The sequence below is a fragment of the Syzygium oleosum genome, unplaced genomic scaffold (assembly GCF_021117445.2).
Source record: "Syzygium oleosum isolate NSW1041296 unplaced genomic scaffold, Sole_v2.1 Sole_v2.01, whole genome shotgun sequence".
In the NCBI taxonomy this organism is placed as follows: Eukaryota; Viridiplantae; Streptophyta; class Magnoliopsida; order Myrtales; family Myrtaceae; genus Syzygium; species Syzygium oleosum.
In genome coordinates, this window is record NW_026607485.1 from 29343423 (window position 1) to 29360135 (window position 16713).

Below are 16713 nucleotides of genomic sequence, written 5' to 3' on the forward strand. Positions count from 1 at the left end.
ATTAATTTTGGAACATAATTAAGAAGCAAAATAAAAGTATTTTCTTAATTGAATAATTTTTCCATTTTTGACTCTTCTTAGTTTTCTTTTTCCTTTTGGTTTGTTGTTGTTCTTCTTCCCAGTCTGTGCCGCCACGGTCGGGCCGACGAGGGCGGCTCGCGGCCGCGACGGCGAGGCCTCGCCCAGCCATGGCAAGGCCGACCTCGCCGTCGCCGGGGGTGGCGACGACGAGGTCGACCTTGCCAGATCTGGGCGAGGTCAAGCCTTGCCCGACCATGGCGAGGCCGACCTCGCCGTTGCAACCGGCGAGGGCCGCGACGCCCTCGCCCGCCCGGCTTGTGGCCGGTCGCCGGCGCCGATGACTTGCCATGGCCAAGGACGGGAAGGAAAAAAAAAGAAAAAAAAGGAAAAAAGGAGAAAGAAATATTAAAATATTTAAAATTTTATTAATAAAAAGAAATTTTGTGCAGTTACCAAATGCATTTATGTTCTTTTTCTATTCTAAGAATAGAAATTTTGGGCAGTTACCAAATGCCTTCAAATGCTTAGAAATTGTTCCCAGACACAAAATAAAAAAAAATCATTTCTAAGCAGAATCAGTTCCTGATTATAGAATCGTTGCCATGCGCACCCTTAATCACCTGAAATATGGGGACAACGATAAAGAGCATCATTGGTGGTTTCATTTTGGATTTGAGAGAAATACAAAGATTTTTCAATCTCAACAAGTTATTTTAAGTCACCAAACCTGAGAAGCAACAAATGCACACTCGACAATACCAGCGTCGCCCCTCAACCCAGGCAAGCACGCAGCGGCAAACTTCAAAGCAGCATATGCCCACATATTTCAATTTCACATTATTTGAGCATGTGAAAAGAGTCCGCATATCAAAGAGCCATCAAATTTCCTTTTCGTGAAAGAGATCAGACTATATCTCAAGGAACAAAAAGAGGACTGACCATTGAGAGAGTTGCCGAGCCAGTTCGAGCGAGTTCCAGCTTTAGCCTGAAAGTTGTTGAGGCACGGACGAACACAATTCAGTTGGCTTCACGACAAAAATGTAAGGAAGTAGGGAAGCGAAGTCTAAGATGTCAGGACATAATTTCATTGAGAGAGTTGCCTAGCCAGCTCCAGCTTTAGCATGAAAGTTGTCAAAGCCCAGACGTACACAATTCAGTTGGCTTCACAAAATAATGTAAGGAAACAGAGAAGTGAAGATGTCATGTATTCGACCAAAAAAAAAAAAAAAGACTAAGATGTCATGTCATAATTTCATTGTGGAAACAGATGCAAAAAGTCCAGTTTCGATTAGAAATCAACAATCACTTCTAGAAAATCTGATGTATTTAATAATTCTGTCCCCGTGTGAACTTCTCCTCTTATCATCAAAATGCAAGTCATTCTCTTAGCCGTAACAACAAATGATGTATGGAGCTCTGTTTCTACATTCATTCTGTTACCTGCCTTTGTTTCCATTGATGAGGAGCAGACAAAATAATCAGAAACTAAGATATTCTCCACAACTGCTTGCTTCTGCCTATAGCCCAAGACAGAGTAATCACCTTGTACATACTTTCACACGCGAGGTGTCCCGTTAATTCGGACAAAGATCTTTCTTAACACTTTTTCTTGGGTAGTGGTAATGGATAGGTTTCCAAGGTGGCATTCGTAAATCGAACTCCTTGACCTCCACAAGTAGAGATAATAACAAGCTCTCCTATGTTCATGGCTTCGGGACCTAATTAAACAAAATTCAATTTTGAGCAGATTTATCTTAGATCCAAGCCCTCCTGATGCTCTGAAAAAAGCCAGGAAATTGAAATCGGAGCATCCTTGATTGTCAATGAGCTTGCTTGAGGTGAGACATGTTGCGGTTACTATATTACTCGTCCAACTATTCGAGACAGATCGAAAGCATGTGCTATTGCTTATGCGTCCAGCCGGAGTTGCTGGTACCAATAAACATTTATAATAGTGTAAATTAGTGCAACAAAAGTAAAAGTGGATCCGAATTCCTAAGTGATGCGCGTGGGACGGGACCTCGAATTTCTTAAACAATGAGGCTCTTTAGATAAAGTTATTATTAATTATTATTATTAATTTATTAAGTGTCTTCATGCCCAACTCTGCCCCAACCCTACCACTCCCTTCTATGAAACTTCCTCTTGATAGTAATTTAATAATCAACATAAACAAATATAAAATAATCTGTAGGTGCTGAATTAACGTAGCAATAATAATATAATGTATAAAAACGAGGCAATAAACCATTATTATCAAACTAATTTAAGTCCCATGCGTTACACGACTAAAAGTTGATTTATTGAAATATTTGTTCTGGAGATATATGGTCTAATTTTCGAAGTCAGCATTCATTTATCAACCAAACAACAAAATCTTACTAGGAACATATGAATCATTAGTTTAGTCATTATTTCTAAACGTCATATTTCAATTGAATGTTGTTATGTAGAGACGCACAAACTGAAGTATATTGTGGGGTCTTAACCTTTGTTGATTCCTGTAATATACGGTCAGACTTGTGTCTAGATTGGTTATATTCTATATCTAACAGGATCTTTGTCCAATTGGTTTTGGAACCTATAAATAAGCCACAGGTTATAACTTTGAAGTTATGGTATTAAACCATTCTCATTATTATTCTATTTGTAACTTTAGTGTCAGAACCATGCTCTTTTTGTGCAAACTCAATAGTTGTTCATTTACTGTGGTAGCTCATCCAGCCTGTTGCACCACTGTCCCTCATTGGAATGGCATGAATTAATAGCTGGGTGTGATGCATTTCTCACGATCCCACAGTTGTGATGCATTGGGTTCACATAAACCCAATGCATCTTACTATCTTTCGATTCAACTTTTTTCCTAATGACATAGGCTTAAAATTTCATCGTAGATGACACGAAAGAGGTTCATAGAAAAAGAGCCGCTTTAGTATGATAAGGTACGGTAACCGCCTGCCAAACCAATTGTTTCTCGAAGTTCCAGGGGATGCAAATTGGTCAGTGACCTAGCTAAGTGCAATGACACGGTATGGCTTTCCAAATGATGGAGCAATTTCTTAGATTATTATTCCATCAATCATGGACATTTCTAGTCATTTCATATGAAGGGGACGCAATCTTTCATATCCTAATATTCGATAAAAGTGCATCCAAGATAGAATATCCCTCGAAACCACATATATCCCAAGAAATTGTTAGACCCCGAGGTGGATGAGATCGATGATGTCTCGGCAAGAATTGAGGAGGACATCAGTTTGCCAAGAGAAAGAAGGAGGGAATTAAAGTCGCCATCGTGCTTGGCCTCGCCAAGCAAGCTGATGACGAAATCCAGTCCTGCTAGGGAAGATCAGAATAATTCCCAATGCCCGCTTGCCAACGCCACATTATGAAGCTAAAGGCTCTCATTCAAGAGATAGAAGGCCTTCGAAGCCGAAGAATAACATTCGTTCGTATTGTTCATCACGAGGCTCCGGTGTTATGATTTATTTCACTTAAAAATAACCTGTTTCGTCTTTCAATTGTACAGTGATTGAATAGGTCTCTTGGTTCACTTTTTTGTTTTGAAATGTTGCAGGCAGGATCAAAGAGTCTGAAAAAAGAGCAAGCCCTTTTGAGCAGATTCACCTTAGGTCTAGATTTCCAAGCCCTCCTGATGCTCCAGCTGCTGTTGCTGATATCAGGAAACCAAAACATATAATAATAATAATAATAATAAACAGATTTGCCATCAAAACTGATGCACATGGGGATAGAATCAAGCCGACAACGTCGAACTTTTTTTACCATGAATCATGAGACCCCTTTAGAAAAATGTATTAGGAGTTATTATTATTAAATATTTAAGCCTCTTCAAGCCTAACTCTACCCCAACCCTACCACTTCCTTCCATGAAATTTCCTCTTGATAGCAACTTAATGATCAAGATAAGCAGATATACTATATTCTGGTGGTGTTTAATTCATGTAGATTGCATAATAACGAGATAGTAAACCATTATTACCAAACTAGATGAAGTCCCATGCGTTCCCCAGACCTAAAGTTGATTTATTGAAATATTTGTTTTGGAGATATATACTATAATTTCACGAGGTGAGCATTCATATATCAATCAAACAACAAAACTTTCCTAGGAACGTATGAATCATTCGTTTAGTCTTTCTTCCTAAAATATGCGATATTGCATTTGAATGTTGTTATGTAGATGTTATATTTGATTAGCAAAAACTATAGCATATTGTGGGATCTCGATCTTTGTAGACTTCCCGTGATCTATACTCGGTAAGACTTGTGTCTAGATTAGTTATATTGTATATTTAAAAGGATCTTTTCCAATTGGTTTTGGGACCTAATTGTTGGAGTTGACGAATATTTCGGGGACCCTTATTTCTCATATCAGGCACGCCCACGTGAGCTTAGGGAAACCGAAATATGAACCGACGACATGTGACCCCTATGCACGGAATGTCGAGAGTCCCGCTGCTCGGATAATGGGCGGGGGTTCCACTCTCCGGTGAGTGAACAGCGGGCCCGCTCGCCGGTGAGCGAGTGGGGGCTCGGGGGTAGCGCCCTCGAAACTACATCGGGTTTTTTTCGTTTAGGCTTGTGTTTTAAGCTGACCCGTTTGTTATGAGATCAAAGGAATTCGGATAGACTTATGGTTTGGGCCCATTTTAAGTCGTATATATTGTACTCATATGAGAAATCATTGTGACGAGTTGTTGTGGTTGTAAACCTAAATATCATAGTGGAATCCCTTTGCAGACGTAATCCTATTCTGGGGTGAATCTGGGTAAACTCGTTTGTCAATTTTTCTATTATCTATGTGATTACCCATCACTAATTAAACAAAATTCTGTTTTGAGCAGATTGATCTTAGATCCAAGCCTCCCGATTGTCAATGAGCTTGTTTGAAGCAAGACATGTTACGGTTACCATATTACTTGTCCTACTCGAATGAGACGATCGAAAGCTTGTGTTGTTGCTTATGCATCTAGCCGGTGTTGCTAACCGGAGTTGCTAATACCAAGAAACATCACTAATCAGGTAAATTAGTGCAACAAAAGTAAAAGTGGATCCAAATTCCTATGTGATGCACATGGGACGGGGCCTCGAATTTCTTAAACAATGAGGCCCTTTATGATTAATTTATTAAGTCTCGTCAAGTCCAACTAGCCCCATCCCTGCCACTCCCTTCTATGAAACTTCCTCTTGATAGTAACTTGATGATCAAGATAAACATAATCTAATCAAAATAAATTAATCTAATGTATAAGAACGAGGCAATAAATCATTATTACCAAACTAGTTGAAGTCCCATGCGTTGCACCGACTAGAAGTTGATTTATTTAAATATTTGTTTTGGAGATATATGGTGTAATTTTACGAAGTGAGCATTCATTTATCAACCAAACAACAAAATTCTACTAGTATGAATCATTAGTTTAGTCTTTCTTCCTATAACATGCCATTTTTTCATTTGAATGTTGTTTTGTAGATAAGCAAAAACTGTAGTGTGTTGTGGAATATTGATCTTTGTTAATTTCCTGTAATATATACCCGGTCAGACTTGTGTCTAGATTAGGTATATTCTATATACACCCGTCAAATAAGTGGCTTCGGTTGAAAATGGTCCGACACAAATCTGTTTTGACAAATTTACGTAAACTACAAATATGTCAACCCAGACTCGTCCGTACCCGACTAGACCCAAATCCATTTGTAGCAATTTTTTCCCTTAAATTGTTGCCTTTGAAGAATGGGCAGCTCCATGAACATTCTCATTAAGTTATTGAGGGAGCTTGGGGTACAGTTATAGATGGAGGCGCGAAGGTGGTGGTGAAAGTCCAACATAGGCCATCCATAAATTAAGAAATATGTTGAGGCTTTATTTTGATGCTAACATGAGCTTTTCTTAATTTTATGGTTCACTTAAGTATAAGACTATTGTTTTCCTTTTATCTTGTCAATAACGTATATTAAACTTTTCTCTTTTTTACTTTCAATTATACTTTCCAACTATCGACTCTTTAAGACTTGATTCGCGAGAGTCAAAAGTGTTCGCGGTGTAGGATATAATTGCCACTCAAGTTTGTTTCAACATAGGAAAAGAATAGCAACGCATACTTTTCCAATAAACTAATATAAAACATAAAAATTAAAAGAAATTGAAAATTGAAAATCTAATTTTAAAGAAGGGAAGACATATGGGGGTGAAGAGGAGGAGATCAAATAGAAGTCCAAGACCAAGTAAAAAGGGAGACTATAGTGAGTCAAGTCAATGAAAACGACCGCTCGCTCTTTGTCTCGAGCAGAGTCTTTTTTTTAGCGAGTCAAGACCGAGTAAAATGAAGACATTGATAAACAAAATGGGTTGAATATGGGTGTTGTGCAAATCCATATGAAGTTGGGCTGAGATATCTTAAACCCATTTATACCCATTTGTAAAAGTTTAAGTGACCCATTTGCAACCTGGTTCACTCAAAGTGAGTTGAAAAATTGGGCCCTCACCAATATTGACAATGAAACAGTATTCTTTCCAATTGGCTTTGAGACCTATAAATAAGCCACGGGTTATAACATTGAAGTTAAGAAATGACACCATTCTCACTACTGTTCTATTTGTAACTTGGTATCAATGCCATGATCTCTTCGTGCAAACTCAATAGCTGTTCATTTACATTTACAGTGGGGATTCGGTTCGCAAATCTCGTTGGCGTAGAGCAGCGCCAATTACCATGGAGTCCTCCAGCGTTGAAACCAGAGTTCCGCTCGAATTGAGTTTAGCCCATCACACCCTCCCCGTGAGTATCACCTTACCATGAGCAACACTTTCCATCATCATCCTCATCCATCTCACCACCAACGAAACGGTTTGCTTGCTCCTCCTCTGCAACACCTTCCACTGCTGTCCTCGTCCATCTCACCACAATCGGACGCGTGGCCTTTCTCCTCCTCCTAATCATCGTCGCCACATATAGTCGACAATCCCATCCAACTGCAGCACCATTCCAAGTGAACATAATGGGCGTTAGAACTCCAACCCTAGTCTACAAAGTGCACTACAACAACAGTGTGCCTCCACAAACTCAATCGACACTGCTAGTGAACTCGAAAATTATCCAAAATGTCCTAAATCAATTGTACGACGACCAATTCAATCCTAAACCTTTCAATTTTGCCAATTCAATCCTAAACCTTTTAAAAAGTCGTAAATTCAGTCATAAACCTTTAAATTGTGCCAATTTAGTTTTAAACTTTTTAACGAATTGCCAATTTAGTCATTTCGGCTAATTTTGGCTGGAAATTGCTGACGTGGCGGTCTAGTCGGTGCCGGCCATCCTACGTGGCGCCGACGTGGATAATTTTCTATTTTAAAAAAAAAATCAAAATTTTTACTGATTTTTATTGATTGTTTTATTTTATTCTTCTTCTTTTTTTCCCTTTCTTCTTCATTGAGCCGGGGAGTCGCTGGTTGAGGGCTGGCGAAGGTGGCCGGCCACTGGGCAAGGGCTGGCGACCCCTGCCGGCCCCCGGGCGAGGGCAGGTGATCCCCGCCGACCTGTGGGCGAGGGCCGTGAAGCCCTTGTTGGCCATGGGTGAGGGCGTCGCCCCTTGCCAAATCTGGGCGAGGGTTGCGAGCCCGAGCCCAGGCCCTCGCGGGCCACAGTGAGGGCGTCGCGGCCCTCACCTGCCCTCGCTATGGCCGGTGATAGCCTGGCGAGGACCGTGATGCCCTCGCCTCGCCTCGCCAGATCTAGCGAAGGCGTTGCAGCCCACGCCGGATTTGGCGAGGGCTCGCAAGTCCTCGCCGTGGCCGGCGAGGGCGTTGCAAGCCGTCGCTTGCCCTCATTGTGGCTGGTGACGGCCTGGGCGAGGGCTCGCAACCCTTGCTGCGGCCAGCGAGGGCATTGAGAGCCCTAGCCCATGATGGGTTATATCCTAATCAAAATCAGAACAATCACAGAGATAATAGAAAAATTAACACACGAGATTACTCAGGTTCACTCCTAGAAATAGGGCTACGTCCTGCAAGGGGATTCCACTATGATATTTAGATTTTACAACCACAACCACTCGATACAATGATCTCTCATACGAGTACAATATATATAGGACTTAAAATAGGCCCAAAGCTCAAACCTATAAAAAAATCCCTTTGATCCCACAATAAACGGGCTAGCAAACCTGATGTTGTTTCAGGGGTGCTGCCCCCGAGCCCCCACCTGCTCACCAACGAGCGGGGCCGTCGTCCGCGCATCGGGGAGTGGAACCCCCACCCGCTGTTCAGTCAGCGGGACCCCCGTTTCAGGGGCGCTGCCTTCGAAACCCCGCATTCCGTGCACAGGGGTTACATATCGTCGGATTATACTTCGGTTTCCCTAAGCTTACGTGAGCGTGTCCGGTATGAGAAATAAGAATCCCCGAAGTATTCGCCAACTCCAACAGCCCAGGCCCTCGCCGTGGCTCTCAACGCCCTCGCCGGCTATAGTGAGGGTGGGCGAGGGCTGTGACGCCCTTGCCCACGGCCAGCAATGGCTTCGCGGCCCTCGCCCCTGGGCCGGCAGGGGTCCCCCGCACCTACAAGCGCCAAGTTGGGTTTGGCCCTGGCAGGTCACCCTACCACGTCAGCACGCTATGTTGGTAGGCCAAGTCACAGGCCATGTTAGCAGGAGACTTCAGCAGCCCAATAGCGTTATTGAGCGAACTGGCTCAATACCTTGACTGATCGATTCGAGGTCTTCTAGACTGATTCATTGTCGATTCAAATTAGCCCCAGCTTTCTTTACTGTCCTGTTCAAGTTTGAGGTTAGTTTTACTTTCGACCTTTCAGTACACTACAAAGATTAGTCAGAGCTCTCACAGCCCGTCCAAACCATCGATGATGGTTCTAATTATTATTTCTGGGTTAAGCCATGCCTAGTTTTTTGAAGGGGCGAAAATATTTGACAGGAGACATCCATGGAACCTACATGAGCACCTGACGAAATTGTAGAAAAAAAATATGTCGAAAAACTTGAAGATTAGATCAGTAAAAACCACCCAATCATTATATGGATCTGCAACAATATCCACTGGTCTATAGTTTATTAAGTTTTGAGACTGTCAAACAGGTGTGAGATTTACTCGCTCAATGTTATGCCAATAGTGATTTGGCTCACCAAGATATATAGGAATTGGGGCAGTCTATCCCCGGTTTTTTCAGTTGGATGTAGTCGACTTGGGATCAATTTGCACTCTCCGAACCTACATGAGAATGCAAGATTGATAAGAATCTGTATGCTAGTTATCGAGATTTTACGTGCGTCATCAAATTTGTTATGGCGTTAGTTGACGACTCTGAGACAATTCGTGCATCATGCCTCCATCGCACTGCTCCACCCACACTGCAAAGTATCGTTGCAGAGCATCTCTAAGGAAACCGTATGAAGGGTTCCAAAGCTCAGGAGTGACATTGCTCATGCTACACCACACTCCAACTTCTTTTGTCCTGCGCAAGGCTCTCAATCTAGATCCAAATTTTCATTGCAATGTAAAAATAATTTCAGGACTAATAGAGCAAGACTTGCAGAATGTATTTCGAATGATCTTTAACTTGAAGCAATACTCATTCGTCATCAGTCGGTGAGCAACCAACCACCAGCCAGAGAAAGAAAGCAAATTTTGTGAGGCCCGTCCAACTTCAAGATAACTTTCTAAAGCTTTCTGTTTTTGTTTTTTCTGTAAATCAATTGTTTTCTCATTGAAACAGCAAAAACATATACTCGGAAATCTTTTATTCTGAATGTTGGGAAAACTCAATCCCCGATCGACACATTCGAAACATATTCGAAACGAATTCGATCAATGCGGAAAACGTGCCCGAGGACCATCAACTTGTATCACCGATCGTACATGCATATCACACAACGAACATATCTGGTATTGTCACAGATTAAGTGCCACTTTACGCTTGAGAGTTCTTCGATCGTCTTTCGTACTCGTTTGCGTTCCGAAGCAAAAGTAGAGAAAACGTTATGTTTGAAGGAGTGTGTTCTTTTGCATATGGAAAAACACGTTAGTTTTTCCAAGGGGTGCCTACTATTTATAGTGATAGGCAAATAACTACCTTGTGGGCCCTTGTGACTCACGGGCCGAGTTTGGCCCATCTTGGGCGGTCCACCCATGTCTTTCATCTCCCACTCGCCCACGATGGGCTAAACACAACTCTCTTCCTTGCAATGTTCATATTGGCAAATAATCCGTACGACCAGCATACTATGAGAGCTCGTTGTTATACATCTGTTAAGAATATATAACAGCTCAAATTGGGCATTATCCAGAGTAGAATTAGTATGCAGTTCCCTAGATCAGTCACATTTTTTATCTCTCTTAATCTCTTTTAGTATCTCGTATACTGTATTCACAACTATGATTTACTCAAATCATAATTGGTTGACCTGTGAATACAAATATAGAATGTGACATCATAAATTAAATTGATCTTCCTCTTTCCTTAAACCTCTCCATTTCAGTCCAACTCGCTTTTCTAGAAATGCCCCGTTAGACCGAATCATCATGATCATCGGCAACATCCTAAGATAGCAAACACTGAATAGAATTTTTGAGAATAAGTAAGAGTCGTGAGGGCACTTTAATTGAGAAAAACTATTTTCCTCACGAGTCTCACACGACTTAAAAATTGAGATCATAATTTTTGCCAACTCTTATCGGTCGTCCCATGCATACGTAATACGAAATACGTATTACGGTATTCTCTCCTTTTCCCATAGAGCGTATGTCTTTATTCTCAATACCATACATATGATAGTTTAGACATACTCAATGTCTAACTTGAGTTCACAAATCTACTCTATTCATAAGCGTCTATCAGAACTTACATCTGGCATTTAAAGACAGGTAAAGTGAAATATGTGGGTCATTTCACTTTCGGACATAATAATCTATATGTCTTCATCTTAACATTCTGTTAAGGCGACGTCCATGCTTCAAGCTTGAGCTCTCAATTATCATCTAGATAACAAGCTTAAAACTGTCTCATCTCTATTCATCACACAGTGAGTAGAGGTGATTACCCGTGTGAGTGGGCTAATCTCTCATATGTCTAACATACCTTTTCAATATAATGCACTCAGCATCGACATTCACAAACGTCATACAAACTTATAGGCATTGATAATAACAAACTTCATTAATAGTGAACATTTAGGGAAAATTACAATATTCAATACATCATATTCTACACAGTCCTAGAGATCTCACATGACCATGGAAAACTTCTCTAGGAATCGGCTTCGTCATATGATCTGCTATCATCCTTTGTGTAGATATGTACTTCACGGTCACTTCCTTTCGTACAACTATGTCCTTGACATAGTTATATTTGATATCTATATGTTGGGTCTTTCCATGGTACTTGGGATCCTTAGTGTACGCTATTGTTGCTTGGCTGTCACAATAGACCAATACTGTGTTTTGCAAGCACTCTCAGTAACACCTAAGTGATCCAAAAATCTTCCAAGCCAAACAACTTCTTGTGCCGTTGCTGATAAAGCCACGGACCCGGCTTCCATTGTAGATAAGGCTACACACTGTTGTTTCTTACTGCTCCAAGATATGGCGCTATTATTCAGTAAGAATACGTATCCAGAAGTAGATTTCCTTTCTTTTAAATCTTCTTCCCAGTCAGCATCAATATAGCCTTCAAGGTGTAGATCACTTCCTTGATAAGTCAGCGCATAGTCGGCACTTCCCTTTAGATATCTCAGAATTCTTTTGACAGCGATCCAATGTGCTTGATCTAGATTGGATTGGTATCTACTTACCATTCCAACTGTATAACAAATATCAGGTCTTGTACACATCATAGTGTACATCAAGCTTCCGACAGCACTAGCATATGAAACTTGTTCCATTTGCTCCTTTTCTTGTGAAGTCTTAGGACACATTCTGTCGCTTAATGCTTCACCCTTTGCAATAGGAGTATCTATTGGTTTACAGTCTTGCATACGAAATCGCTCAAGGATTTTATTCACATACGTCTCTTGTGAAAGGGATAGGGATTTCTTTGAGCGATCTCTTAAAATCTTAACTCCAAGAATGCATGCAGCTTCACCCATATCTTTCATCTCAAAATTAGAAGATAACCAATTCTTGACTGTATTAACAAACTCCATACTGCTTCCGGCAATTAGTATATCATCAACATATAATGACAAGATCACAAATTGATCTTTGGATCTTTTGATACATACACAATTGTCTTCACTAATCATTACAAAATCATATGCTATTATGGCATTGTGATAACGTATATACCATTGTCTCGAAGACTGCTTAAGGCCATATATCGACCTCAATAGTCGACACACTTTGTGCTCTCGGCCTTTTGTAATGAAACCAATAGGTTGTTCCATATAAATTTCTTCCTCTAATTCTCCATTGAGGAATGCAGTCTTTACATCCATTTGATGTAATTCAAGATCCATACTAGCTACTATTACCAGAATAAGGCGAATAAAGGTAAATCTAACCACAGGAGAAAAAGTTTTTTCAAAGTCAACTCCTTCCTGTTGATTATATCCTTTCGCCACAAGACAAGTCTTATACCTCTCTATTGAGCCATCAGCCTTACGCTTTATTTTGAGAACCCACTTGTTCCCAATGGCTTTGCGTCCTTTTGGAAGGTCAACCAATTCCCAAACTTGATTTGATCTTAATGACTCCATTTCTTCTTCCATTGCATATATCCATTTTTCCTTATCAGGGCACATTAGAGCATCTTTCACATTCTTCGGCTCATCTTCATCTTGTGGGGCGATCATGAAAGCTTCTCATTCAATGTCAAAATGTCGACGGGAAATCCTATTACGACTTGACTGTCGTATGGAATGCTGTACTCCTGATGATTCACCACGTTCCATTGCGCTCCCACTCGAATTAGATAATGGTGGTGTTGTCTCTTTAAGTGGTTGCAATTGAGACTGGGTTGCATTCAACTCTTCATTTGTCACAATGCTCCCACTAACTTCACTATCACGATCCACAGATTCGTATAGTGAGTAACCTTCACCTACTTCGCCCTTTTTAGGAAATTCATTCTCTAAGAATGTGACATCCCGTAATTCAAATTCAGTTATACTTCCGCTTTCTTGCTTACCTATAAATACATATCCTTTTGAGTGCTCTGAGTATCTTATAAAAATACTCTTTTTGCCTCTTGGGCCTAATTTTCCATACTTGTGAGAAGACTCACGAGTATAGGCAGCACAACCCCAAGGTTTTAGAAAACTTAAATAAGGCTTTCTGCCTGTCCATAACTCATATGGAGTAGAAGCAACTGATTTAGAAGGCACACGGTTAAGTATGTAGGCAGCAGTCAACAAAGCATCACCCCAAAAAGTGATAGGCAAGTTAGCTTGTGCCATCATTGATCTAACCATTTCCATTAATGTTCTGTTTCTTCTTTCCGCAACACCATTTTGTTGAGGAGTATATGGAATAGTCAGTTGTCTTTCTATTCCCTTTTCATCACATAAAATTCTGAACTGATCAAACAGATATTCTCGACCTCGATCGGATCTTAATGCTTTTATTTTTTTGTCCAATTGATTTTCCACTAAGCTCATAAATCTTTTAAAGCAATTTAAAGCCTCGGACTTATGAGAAATCTAATCGATATGTCTGAATCGAGTATGATCATCAATGAATGTGATGAAATAAACAGACCCGTACCTTGCTTTTACATTCATTGGACCACAGATGTCAGTATGGATTAATTGCAAAGGAAATTAAGCTCTTGTTCCTTTTCCAAATGGTTTCCACGTCGTTTTTCCTTCTAGGCAATGCTCACATATGGGCAAATCAACCTTTTTAATATTGCCCAATAAGCCATCTTTAACCAATCGATTCATTCTTTGTTGGCCAATATGACCAAGTCTAGCATGCCACACGTTCACATCATTCTCATAAGAATCAGATGATGTAAATAAGGAATAACTAACATTAACTTCACAATAGTTAACATCTAATACAATGAAACCATCTAAATAATATCCGGAACCATAATAACTTGTACCTAAAGACAAGTCTACACCATTATTATGGAAGTTTACATTAAAACCAAGTCTAACTAAAACCAACACCAAAACTAAGTTCCGACGAATCTCTGGAGCGAATAGCACATCATGTAGGAACAATGTGCGTCCACCGCTCATAAGTAGTTGACAGGTGCCAATGCCTCTGACCTCCACTCTTGAATTGTTCCCCACGTATATCCACTTCGTTTCTTGTGGAACTCATCGGAACTCCACGAAAGCTTCTCTGTCCTTCGCTACATGGTCTGTGGCTCCCGAGTCTACAGTCCACAAAGGATTAGATTCAGTTAGAAACACTGAACTAGACACATAAGTAGCATTTTCATTAATGCTAAGGGTTTCTACCTTCTTTGGCTCGCCACAGTCACGAGCAAAGTGACCCTTCTTGCCACAGTTGTAACATTTCACTCTTGAAATGTTCTTCTTGAAAGGACGCTTTCCTTTTTCCCGTTGGTTGTGCCTCGTCTTCTTCCCTGAAGGACTTGCTCCCTTGCCTTTCCACTTCTTTGACCCAGTAGGGTACTTCCTCTTGGAGCCCGAAACTCCATGCAAGCTAGAACCAGCAAAGTAAATATCAGTTTATGGCTTAGCCGCCATGAGGCGATCCTCTTCCAGCTCAAGATGCCGCATAGCATCCTCGAAGGTCTTGATACCCTCAATGTGGGTCAAATGGATCTTCATGTGCTCCCAGCTTTGAGGCAAGGAGCGGATTACTGCCTGCACCTGCTGTTCATCAGTGAGTATGTGGCCGGCATCCTTTAGCTCACTAATCATATTTGACATCTGCCTCAAATGTTGTTTCATGGTCTTTCCATGAGACATCTTGTATGAGTCGAAACGGATAGTGAGTTGTCTCAGTTTGGTCACAGAAGTTGGATCAAATTTTGATGCTAGTGCAGCCCACATGTCTTTGGCGCTCTGAAAACGTCCGAACTCTCGCATGATATCATTGTCCATGCTGCTTAGCAACGTAATGCGAGCAAGAGAGTTCTTTCTTTTCCAAACAGCAAAGGCATCTTTGTCCCTTTTGTGTTGGGCAGTTGTCCCATCCTCAGGTTTTTCCATAATCTGGTTAAGAGCTTCGAGTGCCTCTTGCTCTTCCAGCACATATTGAATCTTGAGACTCCAAATCTCATAATTTTCGTCATTCAATTTTTCTCCCTTATTAAGTTCAGCCACTATGTTCTTAGTTACTGCAGCCATCGTATCTGAACATTTCAGACACATACGCACAAATTATTAAAGCCTATCTAAATGCTGCATCAGCATCATGATTACATAAACTAATAATATTAATGAATAGTTTCACAAAAAGTCTTAGAGTCGAAAGTTCACTACGTTCCCAATCATCGTCTAAAAATCCTAATTTGAAATTACCATTAACATAATCATTTCTGTAAAGAAATTGGTTCTTCAAAAGTTATACAAATTTTTAAGAACTTCCCACATATAACATAACATATAATATGGCAATATAAAATGAGAAATCACAAAAATTCATAGCCATATATATTTCATAACACATTCACAAATATTTAAGAACATGTAATATCAACTTGAAATATGTACATAATTGATTCCAAATCCTAAAAGAACAATATCAAGTGTACCAATCTAATATATAGACAGGAAATGACTCATAAAATTCTTTAGAAAATTCTATTTTCTTTGGAACAAAAACGGAGGCTCCCCGAAAACCTCTAGATCCGGGCCATGATTTGCCCCGAGACCTATTCAATGCAAGGGTTGATGTTCTCCTTGCCCCGACCCATATGTATTCTTGCAAAAAATTCTCCACAAGCATCTTATAGCTTGGACCCTTTAAGGTTTCTTTAACCTTATCAAGAATTCTTCCCAACTCCTCGGGAATAGTGCATTTTAGGGCTTCGACCATTTCATATTCCGGCATTACAAAACCGTTCCAAATGACATCTTGTATCATTTTGTTGACCTTGATGATGTGTGTCATCATATCATCTCTAGCGTCCCATCGATAAAGAGCTAGCTTGATTCTTAGTTTGTCAAGCCTCTCCTTTTGAGCTGCCGTTCTTGCTATTATCGGAGTGTGTCTCCAATGTACCATTGTTCCTGCAACGAATGCAGAACAAATGGATTACTTATAATCCATCATACATTAAGATAAGGAATGCTTATTCATATACATATGATCTAGCACTTGTATTTCAAAAAACTATAGAAAAATACTAGAGAAAATGCCAAAGAATATACCCCTAAGTACGTGTACATGGGGTTTATCGTGCATTTTCACATTCATAAGTGCATCAAAAATGTCATATGAATATACCATAATGTAAAGCATTCTGATACGAGCACGTCAATACCAAGAACGCCCAAATCGGAGTTCAAATGAGCTCAAACGGGCCGAAAGAACACAATGGGGTCGTTCTGCCCGGTCTGAACCGGTCCGATTCAACCGGTTTGAACGGTTCGACCGTTGACCGGTCAACGTTCAATCGGGTCAGGTCAACGATCAACCGGGTTGGGTCAACGGTCAACGGGTCGAATCTCGGGTCCGCCCTCCGATGACGCCACGCTACGTCATCGTCGGCGGTTGGCGACGCCGACGCACCTTTTC

The 16713-nt window shown here is 40.7% G+C and overlaps 1 pseudogene; it reads right to left on the minus strand.

Moving 5' to 3' along the window:
• The window catches only part of LOC115661493 (disease resistance protein RPV1-like), a 42825-nt pseudogene that overhangs the window by 12909 nt on the left and 13203 nt on the right, over positions 1-16713 (minus strand).